This window comes from Hipposideros armiger, unplaced genomic scaffold, assembly GCF_001890085.2.
Source record: "Hipposideros armiger isolate ML-2016 unplaced genomic scaffold, ASM189008v1 scaffold_271, whole genome shotgun sequence".
NCBI lineage: Eukaryota > Metazoa > Chordata > Mammalia > Chiroptera > Hipposideridae > Hipposideros > Hipposideros armiger.
The window spans coordinates 2,210,287-2,222,382 of NW_017731621.1; the positions used below are offsets into that span (position 1 = coordinate 2,210,287).

Below are 12,096 nucleotides of genomic sequence, written 5' to 3' on the forward strand. Positions count from 1 at the left end.
CTATATGTATATATATATATATATATAATTATAGTTGACATACAGTATTATTCAACATCAGTTTCAGAAATACAATGCGGTGGTCAGGCCTCTACATTGACTATGAAGTGGACTCCCCAAAAGGACATGGGTCCATCTGGCCCCCTAAGAAATATTTACTAAGGAACTGAATGGATGGGAGAAGTGGATGGAGATAGTCTCAGAGACACAGAGGAAGAACTGAGGATTGTTAGTTGGGAGGGGGTGGGGAGGAAGGAGAAGGGGAAGGGATGAGACAATACAAATTGGAAATTGCAATATGGCCTCAGGGATAGAAAAAGACAGTCTGAGGAATACAATCTGCTGACACTTTGACTTTAGCCTTGAGAGAGCGGTGTGAGGTATATGACATACAGAACTATAATGATAAATTTGTATTGTTTAAGCCATGAAGTTTGCAGCAATTTGCTGTAGCAGAAATAGAAAACTAATAGATGGGTTCTTTTTAAAGAGATGAAAACACAAAATACTAATATGAAGAAAGATAGAGGGGATACTACTAAGATCCTATAACATCGAGAAGATAGGGACTATGATGTACATTTTATGGCAATACTTGCAATACTCAGATGAGATATACAAATCCCTTGAATAACACAAATGACCGAAGCTACCATAAGAGGAAACAGAAAATTTAAATAACTCTGTATCTATGAATGAAATTGAATTTGTAACTAACAGTCTCCCCACAAAGAAAACTTCAGGCCCAAATAACTTACTGATAATATCCTATCAAACATTTAAAGAAGGAAAAACAAACAAACAAACAAAAACAAAAATAACTAACCCTACACAAAATCTTTCAGAAAATAAAAGAGTAAGGAATACTTCCTAACCTATTTTATGAGATCAGTATTACACTGAAAGCACATTGGACAAAGGCGTTACAAGCAACGAAAGGTACTAACCAGTATCCCTCATAAACAGAGACACAAAAATCCTTAATAAGATATTAGCAAATAAATCCTCAGCATATAAAAGGACAGAACCCTTTTATTGTAAAACCTCTCAGCAAACTAGGAATAGAAAGGAACTTTCCTATGTGATAAAGGGTATGCATGAAAAACCTACAGTTAAAATCACACTCTGGGGAGAAAGACTGAATGTTTTCCCCCTAAGATTGGAACCCAGACAAGGACATTCACTTTTGCTATTTTTATTCAACATCTTATGAAAATCCTAGCTAATTTAATCCATTAAGAAAAGGGGTAAAAGAAATACAGATTGGAAAGGATCAAGTGTTTTGCTCAGAGTTGACAGTATATTTATAAGACCCTAAGAACTATATATGCAAAAAATACCCACTGGAATGAATAAATGAATTTGTTAAGATAGCAGTATAGGAGGTCAGTATACAGAAACCAATAGTATTTATATATAACAACAAGAAAAGTCTGAAAGTGAAATAAAAAATACAATTCCATTTCAAAAACATCCAAAAACTTTATATATTTAGGGACAAATTTAACACAAATGGTGAAATACTTGTATACTCAAAACTACAATCCATCATTGAAGCTAAGGAATAACTAAGTTCATGGAGAGCAACTAAATAAATGTTTATGAATGGAAGACTCAATGTAGTTAAAATGTCAGTTCTTCTAAAATGGAACTGTATATTCAGTGCAACTCCAATAAAAATTTCAGCAGGCTTTTTGTTTGGAGAAAATATTTACAAGCCAATTCTAAAATTTATATGGAAATGAGAATAACTTAGATTAGCCAAAATTTTTTGAAAAATAAAAACAAAGTTGGAGAACTTACCCTGCCTGTTTTCATGACTTACTAGCTAGGGCAATCAACACAATGTGGAATTAGTGAAAGCATAGATACATAACTAAATAGTACAGTATAAAGATTCCAGAAAGCAATCAACATATCTATGGTCAATTGATTTTTGGCACATAGTCCAATGTAATTAAATGGAGGAAAGCGTAAGTTTTTCAGTAATGGATAATCATAGATTAAAAATCAGGAACCTTATTTTTACCTCATACCAAATGTAGACATTAAAATGAAAACTAAAATTATAAAGCTTATAAAGGAAAACATAGGTGAAAGATCTTCTAATAGGAGTTTTACTAAAGAGAAAGTAAAGTGTATGAACCATAAAAGAAAAACCTATGAAAAGAACGCTTCCAACTCACTATTAAAAGAACACATAGCACAATAAAAAGTGGACTGAAATAGTGAACAGATACTTCACATAAGGCAATGAATACATGAACAGATGTTCAACATCATTACTTCTCGGGGGAACGCCGATTACCACCACAGTGAACAATCACTACATACCCGTTAGAATGATTTAATGGCAAAGATTGGCAATACCAACCATTGGTGAAGATGTTCAATAACTGGAACCCTCTTATATTCCTGTGGAAGCATAACATTTTACAACACTTTGGAAAACTGCTTGATTTCTCCTTATAAAGTTAAGCATACACCTATCATATCAGACCCAGCATTTTCACCTCTAGGCATTTACCCTAGAGGAAACAACACTTATGGCCACACAAAGACTTCAATATGAATGTTCCAACAGCTTTGCTCATCATAGCTCCCAAATTAAAAAGGACTCAGATGTCCACCAACAGGTGAGTGGATAAACAAAATGTGGCATATTCATGCAATGGAGTGCCACTCAGCAATAAAAAGTCTTCTGATGTACCTGCCTGTAAGGATTTTAAAGGCATCATGCTGAGTGAAAGAAGTCAGACACAAAAGAGTACTTGTACTGGATGATTCCATTTACACAGAAGCTTATAAAATGCAAATTAATCTATCGTGACAGAAAGCAAATCCGTGCCTAAAGGCTAGGTGTGGAGGATTGGGATGATGTAAACGGAGAGAAGGAAACCTTTGTATAGATGGAAATGTATCTTGATTGTTGTGGTGATTTGTCAGGTATACACGTGTACACTTACCGCAGGTGTAGTATATCATATCTAAATTACCTATCAATTTGGTTGATTAAAATCCCTACCAAATATCTTCAGTTAAATAGGTTAGATAGACAATAGGTCTAGCATAATAAAAAGAGTTAGAAAATCATACATCTTCAAAGTATCTCCTGGCCAGGAAAGCAAGTCACCACACCTTTATTTTCTCATAATCACCTTTTAAAAAGATGCATATTCAGAGAGTATTATCTCTGAATATCGTCTGCAAAACAAAAGGGCTGTTTTAATATACAAATACAGTAGAATCAAAGATGAACAAAATAATTTGTTTTGTCCATTTCTCCATGGCCTGCTTACATCATCCCATGACTAATAGGTCCTCAGGAATGCTAAATATACTGCTCAAGTGCTGCTTTATTTTTAGTATTATTTTTCTCACTGTTTGTTGATTTATTTATTTTTCTTTTTTGTTAGATAGATTTATTGAGTTTTAATAGATATATAATAAAGTTCATCTTAAATATACAGTTCTATGAGTTTTTTTCTTTTTTTTGTTATATTAGTTTCAGGTTTACAAAATAACATCATGATTAGACATTTACACCCCTCACAAAGTGATAACACCCCCAAGTCAACTACCCCTTTGACATTGTATAAAGCTGTTACAATACCATTGACTATATTCCCTATGCTGTACTTTATATCCCATGACCATATATAAGTATAAATATAATTATTTATATATTGAATATATATATGTATATATACATATATATATATATACATATATACATATATTTAATTATAGTTGATATTCAATATTATTCTACTTCAGCTTCAGGTGTACAGTACAGTGGTCAGGTATCTACACAGTCTATGAAGTGATCCCCCTGATAAGTCCAGTGCCCATCTGTCATCCCTATGTTTATTGCAGCGCTTTTTACAATAACCAAGATGTGGAAACAACTGAAATGCCCATCAATAGGTGACTGAATAAAGAAATGGTGGTACATTTTTACCATGGAGTCTTACTCTGCTATAAAAAAGAATGAAATCTGACTATTAGCAAAAACATGGATGGACCTAGAGAACATTATGCTAAATGAAATAAGTCAGATGGAGAGAGACAAATACCATATGATCTCACTTCTATGTGGAATCTAAAGAACTGAATAAATGAGCAAACAAAACAGATAGACTCAGAGATACGGATTTAAAATTGAGGGTAGCTAGAAGGGAGGGTGGTTGGGGATAGGGGAGAAGGTGAAGGGATTAGAAAGTATAAAAAAGAAGTAAAGTGCTACTTTAAAAAGTATACAGAAAATGTCATGCTGTACAATGTGGTTATAAAAATAACTTCAGTAAAATGTTTCCCAATTGTTTTGAACATTGCTTTGTTTTAGATGGCTATCACTTACTAAATCAGCTCATGACTATTCAAGTCAACTACAGTTCCTTAAGAAAGTCTTCCAGGGATCTGAGTGAAGCCACAGTTAAGAGTAAGAAAGATCTAACTTACTCCACATGATCCAGCCCACATTCCAATATATTTTGTATAGAGATAGAACATACAATATATTCTGCACAGGATAGAAGTCTCTCCATTACTGCCCTCACTTGCCAGAAACCCACCATTGCATCTTATCACCTTTGATTATGTCCTATGTCTCCACCTCTCTAGATCTTCATCTGCACCATTGGAATTGATTCTTATTTGGATCTTCTGTTTGTTTTTGGCCTTCTCTGTTTCTGAATCTCCCTGAGAGTCCCCAACTCCATTCCCCACATCTCTGAGACAGTCTCTTGCACTTCTACACTCAGACCCAGCTTCTGGAATCCAGCCTGGAACATACTCCTAAGTCTATTGATTAGGATGATATTAACATTTTTTATAGCATCCAACATTCATTAAACAAATATTTACTGAGTACCTGTTATGCGACGGGTCTAACTAGATGCTAAGAATTCATCAGTAAATAGAACAGACCAAAATGTCTGCCTTCCTAAAACATCTATTTTAACTGAGAGAGTCCAATAATAAACAAATTACAAAGTATAGTATATGACATACTATATTAGAAAGTGATATGTTCTTTGGGAGTAAATAAACAAGGGAAGGTTAGGGTGAGTCATACTTAAACAGGGTGGTCAGAGAAGGTGACATTTGGGCAAAACATAAAAGAAGTGAGCAGGAAATTCACATGGATATCGAGAAGAAGAATGATCGAGGTCTAGAGGAGAGCAAGTGCAAAGGTCCTGAGGTGAGAGAATACCTAGTGTGCTCTGTGTCTAAGTCCACGAATGTGGCTGACATACAAGGGGAATTAGGAGTAAGGCAAGAGGCTCAGGGTGGTGTACAGGGTTAGGTATATTCTTGTTGGCCCTGGACAACACTATTTTATGCTGTCTGTCCCATGGTAATTATTATCGCCCTTCACTCTCAAAAGTGCCCAGGCTTAACTGAAAAATTATATACTCACACTTGTACAGACATTGGATGCCCTTATAAGAAATTGACTTTTACTCTGAATGAAATAAAAAGCATTGGAGAGACTTTATAAATGTCAATTAATTTAAAATCATTTATTTCATCTTGTGGTAATGCAGAAATATTTTAAAATTTAAAAGGTGCAAAAGGGTATGGAGTAAAGGCAAGCCTTCCTCTCACCTCTGTGCCTCAGGAATCCTATTTCCCTTTCTGGAGGCCGACACTGTTATCAGTTGCTAAGGTATCTTTATTTCAGTGGTTTGACTAGAGGAGGGACATAACCTGATTTCTCTTTCTAACGGATCACTCAGACTGCTGAATTAAGAAGAGAGTGTGGTGGACGCATGGGGCCAGGCAGGAAGTTGTTATAATAATCCAGGTAAGTCAAGGACTGTCTTAACTGCACTACCCAAAGGCATGAGAAAATCGAAATGTGTATATACATTTTTGAATTTTAGAAAGAATTAACATATACATTTTTGGGTTAAAACAGCTTTCCCTGAGCCCCCCAACTTTAACTAGTCTCCCCTGCAGTTTATATCACAGCGGTTGAATTTTTCCTTCATAGCACTTAACACTACTTGTAACTATATATTTTGTGATCATTTCTTTAAAAATGTCTTATAGTTCAAGCTTCTTCAGGACAGAACCATATATGTTTCTTTAATCAGGGTATACCAGTGACTTTTATAGAACTGACATATAAGAAAGAATTTTGAATGAATGAATGAATGAATGAATCAATCAATCAATCAATGAAGAAATCACCAGTCGTTTGGTCTTGCCACTCTTCCAACAGAAATAACCTAGGAACAACTAATCTTCTCTCTGCCTCCTCCCAACAATCTGGGTTTCTAAAAGATTAAATAATATTTGGATGGGAATAAAGAAAAAAAATGTATATTAGTTTCTCATATGTATCTATCCCATGTATCCATGTATCTTTCCATCTTCTTTTTTGTAAAAACAATAGGAAATCAGGGAGGCAGGAAGAAAACAAAAGGATTATGAGATTTAGTAAACTAAGCGTTTATATATTTACTCAGGTAATAGAGATGGATACATTAGAAAATGTTTAGAATTAGGCATTAGAAATATTCTAAATTTACATTTATATTATCCTTTATATTATTAGTGTATAGGTTATAAACTATGACTTAAAATATTTCATTACTCTAAAGTGTCAGAGGTAGATACTAATATACACATAAGAATGTTTTTGTGTTTAAGAAAAGCATTGCTTGGAATACTACTCTGCCATAAAAAAGATAAAATGGTGCCATTTGCAGCAACATGGAAGGATCTTGAGGGTATTATGCTAAGTGAAATAAGTCAGACAGAAAAAGACAAAAATAATATGATTTCACTCACATGTGGGATATAAAACACACCAAAAAAAGGTAACAAATGAACAAACAAAACAAAAACAAATTCAGATAAAACAGAATGGTGGTTCCCAGAGGGGAAAAGAGGTGAGGAGAGCTTGAAATGGGTAAAGGGGGTCAAATATATGGTAACGGATGGAAACTAGACTTTTGGTGTTAAACATGAAATAGAGTATACAGATATCAAATTATAATTTTGTATACGTGAAATTTATATAAGGTTATTAACCAATGTTACATCAATTAAAAGCAAAGCAAAGCACTGTTCTACATTTTAGTTTTAAGGAGAGACACATTCTGTTTATTGTCTTGGGTCACATATGGAAACATCTCAATAGATGGCAGAACAGCATTCTTTATACACATTCACTGTTCTGCTGCAGTGTTTCTCTCTAGTCTTGTGGGCACTGCATGGCAGCAAAGAGAGAGGAGTGCCTGACATCAAAAGGTTGGCATAACCACAGACCAACTCAGCACAAATCCAGAGGCTAGAACTTGTAGTTTACTCATGGATAATTCTCTTATGTTTTGTCTAAACCACTGGACCCCAGTGCCTGCCTTAAGTAACATTCCTCTCTCTCTCTCTCTTCCTTGGAAGTGGCCCATCGTCAGCTAGGAGGAACCCAAAAATGTTACTGTTGGATGCAGCCACTTCCTCTTTGTAAAGATGAGGAGATAGAGGCCTAAGAAGATTGAGGAACAAGGTCAGTGGGCATTTAGAGATTAGCATTGATATTTCCTGATATTGCTTCTTTTCTTTTACAGTGAATTAAAACAGATATTAAGATTATTGGTATCAATAATAATTTCTTTAAAAACACAAGAAAGAGAAAACACACATATGGCTATAGAAAAAGAACTGAAGCAAATGTGGAAACTAAAGAATGTGCCGGGTCCAAGAGGTCAGAAACAATATGTTATAATTTTTCTTGGTCCTGAGAGCCTAACACAAAGCTAAGTTCATCATTGGCTAATTAATCAAATCACACTTTCTAGTCTATTAGTTGAACTTCTACTACTTGGTAATTCCGCTAAGGACCAATATATGTTTTTTTCATTTTTCAGTTTCCCATAGAGCCTAACATGGTTGATATTCAGTAAACATTTATAACGAATTGAACAAATGTCCAGTGTCACATTATCAGAAAGCATTACTCGTACTTTTATGGTGCCTTTGTATTTTCATTCTGACATCATATATGATTTTGTCTGTATGTCTGTGTGTAAAATAACAGTGCTTACTCTCTCCATAAGTATTTTCTATTTTAACACCTTGTACAATTACAAGGTGAAAACTAATCCCAAACGTCACAAGAGTTAAATGGCAAATGCAGAACGATTGTGAAAGAATTTTGCGGTTGAAATTGTAATGTCATAGCACTTCAGTGAAGGTAGAAGACATTCTGGTATTCTGCATGCTTAGATATCAGAATTTGGGGTTATTCCTGGTCCTTTTTCTACTGAAAAAAATAGGGTCAAGTCTCACGAAAGTAATTTCAGTGTTATTCAATATTTTATTAATGGGGGAGAGCATCATTTTAACTGCAGCAATCTATAGAATTATGAACTGATTACTAGTTCAAATGACAGAGTCCTACAGTGAAACCCATAATTTCACATTACATTCTGCAAGAGATGATAGCAGTTCTTCACATATAATGGTATTGCTAGCCCAGGATCTTGTTAACACTCCTAGTCTGAGAGGTTCTGCTTATCCTATCTCATTCCTGTTTTGAATCAGAAAGATTTTTTTTTTCAAAGGTCTTTTGGTCCTTATTCTTCACAAACAGGATTCTGGTCAATTAGAGATTCTCAAAAGAGGTACCTTGAGTAAAACATTTAAGAATTTAAGTACAATGATAAAATTATAAAGAAATGAATTATTTTTTTTAAAAAAAATAAAAGCCAAGTGCTGCGGTTTGACTTGCATTTAGCTCTTTGTAGCTATTTCTAGTCACTGATTCGATGGAAAGTAGCTTCAGAGTTACTTGCTTGTTACTGGGCAACAATTTATTCCAATTATAACTGAAATGTCCCTAATAGACAGTTACTGGTAGATAAAAACAGGTTTTAAAAAAATGAACCATTAAATCCATAGTATTATCTCTTGTTGTATGAGGCAGAAATTATTCTAACAATTGACATTTGCTAATGCTCCAATGTCCTTTAAGACATTTCAAGCGATCTGGGGGGCATCGGTGAGGACCCAAAGGGTGGGGGGCACAGTTCAGAGCTGTTAAATGTAGAAATGACACAATTAGAGAGAATAGCTACAGAGGCTAGAAACCAAATGTTACCAGTGTATGAATTGCCACCTTCTCTATCAGATGTAAATGGCACCTGATACAAACTTTCATAGAGAGTTTTTCTTTAGAAAAAGATCCTCATGGACAATGGGTAACTACATTCTCTTTTTGACTATCTCCCCATTACATTTTTACTTATCTATTCAAAACCCCAAAACAAAAACTACCACAGTTTATAAACAACATTGAAGAATAGTAGAAAATGTCCCTTGAAATTTAATACATGTTTTTAAAGGCAAAGAATAAAAATAAAAAAGAAAAGAAAAGAAAATCTTTGATCCTAAGGTTGTTGATCCAAATTCAAGCAGACTCATTGACAAGCAAAATAAATCTTTCCATGTTTCTAGCTTCAGAGACTAGAATCTGGGTAAGCTCAAAAAAAGTTTGCCACACAGATATATTCTCAAATGTCATGTTTAGTTTGCAAGAAAGATATAATTTCTATGTTTTCTTCCCTTTATAATATCAAAATGCAGTCTAAAATGTACTGACTATAGTTGCTAACTGACATCAACAAAATTCACATGCATGGAAGGAATAGAGTACATTGATCATAAATTTAATCTGGAGAACTTTATGTTATAGTCAGCAGTCATGCATTTTGAAATGTGTCTTAAATGAGCTGGTCAGTTCTAAAGGTAGTAAGAATAGCTGATGGCTGAAAATTTACACCATCTAGCTTCAGTTTGTCCTCATTACAGAATAATGGGCAAGAACATTATTAACACCAGTCCCAGGCAGCAGATATAGAAATAACTTGTTGAATTTAATTGGGTTGAATTAAAATTTGTCCTTTTAAAGAATAAAGTTAGCATCTCAAGTTCAAGGTCCCGGAATGATCTAGGCTTTCCACAATTGACTGTTTAATGAACTCCTGACTAGTTCCAGATGAAAGAGATTAAAATAACTTCACTCAGCACTCACTTTAGTCCATTTCATTATGTGGACTTGGGAAGTCTATGATAATTATAGTGTTACTTAAAAAAAAAAAGTTTCATCACTGTGCTTCCTGTTTGGTGAGTAAACAGCAGAACAGTTCTGGTCTGTCACGAACCTATTAAAACCTATGACACCCCTGTAAGCGAGTCACTTGGACAACTCAAGAATTCTCCCTGACAGGACACTGAAACGCCAACCTGAAACGAACAACTTGCCGTAGTGCGACAATCTTAGCCCTGTTGCAACTGGGTGACTAGTCAATTCGCAGAGAGAAGCATCATCGGGTACCCAGGAATGCTGTTATTACCCATTCTAAGTATGACGCGGAGGTCACATATCAGGCAATTACACCTTTTCATTACATGCTAACCCCTCACGGCAGGGAAGCCACGCTTATGACTGCAATAGACAGACAAAGCCTTCAGCTCTTTCAAAAAAGGAAAAGCAAAAAAAGAAAAGATTAAAAAAAAATTAAATTCGTTTCCTTACCAGCACGTTGCTGCACCAACTCGCTCACAGGAACGCTGCCTTTACAGGTTTCTCTTTTAATTATCCTGGAAGCAGGGGGAGGGAAAAAAAAAAGCAAAAAAGAAAAAGCAGGGTGGTTAAATTAGCGTGCTGGAATCTTTTCAGTTTGTCGCAGAGTAGAAAAATAAAAAAGGGGGAAAAAAAGGCTCAGTAATTTAAATTTGCTCTCAGTTCAGGCTGCCTCGTTGGGTCCCGCCCCTTCTTCCCGCTGGGTTCCACTACCTGTGAGCCTGGAATTGACAGCTACTGTGCAAACACAAAAAGGCAACAAGCATGCTGGGACCATTCTGTCTGCTGTTTGGGTCTCACTTGTCCTGACAACTAAAAATCATCAGTGGCAAGGTATTCTACATTTTCTACTGGAAGCATTTGCCTGTCATTCCCTTCCATGTTAATTGATTCACCATAGTTCACCAGGATGGGGTTTGATGACTCTTGGTTTTTTGGGGTTTTTTTCTCTTTTCTTTTTCTAAAGATGTATAATAATAATAGTGGTTGCTATTATTTGTGCTTTTTCTATTATTTTCTGTTTCATGCCATCTTTTGCATTCCTCATTGTCTTGTCCTCTTCTCTGAGACACATTCTCTCCTATCTTTTGCTTTAACTCATAAAAATTGAAGTTTCCAGGGATGATAGAAATATCAAGATCACCAGGGTTTCCGTTTTTCCTTTGATACAATTTTTTTTAGCATATAGTATTGAGAATTATTGTTGAAAGGACAGAGGGCCTAAGAAGAAAGCTTCATAATACCAGAAACTTCTAAAGGATGAAAAACTAATGCAAAAAGTCTTTGCAACCAAATCCAAAATGTTCATTCTCATATTTATGAATTGGGCAAGTAGCTAAAAATCATAGAGGTAAATTCTATCTACATTGAATGTCACCTCAGGTGTCTCCTATAGAAAACCACTTTGATTTGGGCAACAAAAATAAAATGGTCACTTACTGAGGGGCATATTGTCAGTTGGTAGCAGAGGAATTATGAAAGATAAAAAATCCCATCCTTCTTCTGTCAGAATGTAAAGAGCCCACCCAGAATTTACAAAACATTTTGCTGTTGTTGTTTTATAAATGTTCTTTTTTAGAGGAGGCTGCTATGGACTGCTATTGGTATTGGAGCTGCCCCAAGGCTGCAGGTAGGGCACATTAGCTACAGGTTTGCCTCTTGATCTGAAGCATTGCTTCTAGAACAGTATATAACATTGGCTCTCCTGTTCAAATATGAATTTTTCTTAGATCATCCTCCTGCTCTAACATGAGTACCCTGCTGATGGATAGGTCCTTTCACATTGTTGGGGGTGGGCTGGTTAAGGGATAAATGATAAAATATACATGGTTCTTTGCCAGTGGCTGAAAACTTGAAACAAAACTACTCCTATTGACATGACAACATTTAAACTACTTTCGCTTCTTAGTTTTTGTATTTTTAAAAACATTTTTTCTCCTTATCCCTACCTCAAGCCATTTAAATAAATTTCCTTATGTCTGTAAAACCTGTAGAATCCT

At 35.1% G+C, this 12,096-nt stretch overlaps 1 long non-coding RNA gene across 1 annotated transcript in view; it reads right to left on the reverse strand.

The window, feature by feature from the left end:
* LOC109390479 (uncharacterized) overlaps positions 1-10,759 on the reverse strand; it is a 233,837-nt gene extending 223,078 nt beyond the window's left edge. Inside the window, exon 1 of the long non-coding RNA XR_002125580.1 lies at positions 10,550-10,759. This is a non-coding gene — a long non-coding RNA (uncharacterized LOC109390479). The remainder of the gene's footprint in view (positions 1-10,549) is intronic.
* Between the last annotated feature and the right edge of the window lie 1,337 nt (positions 10,760-12,096).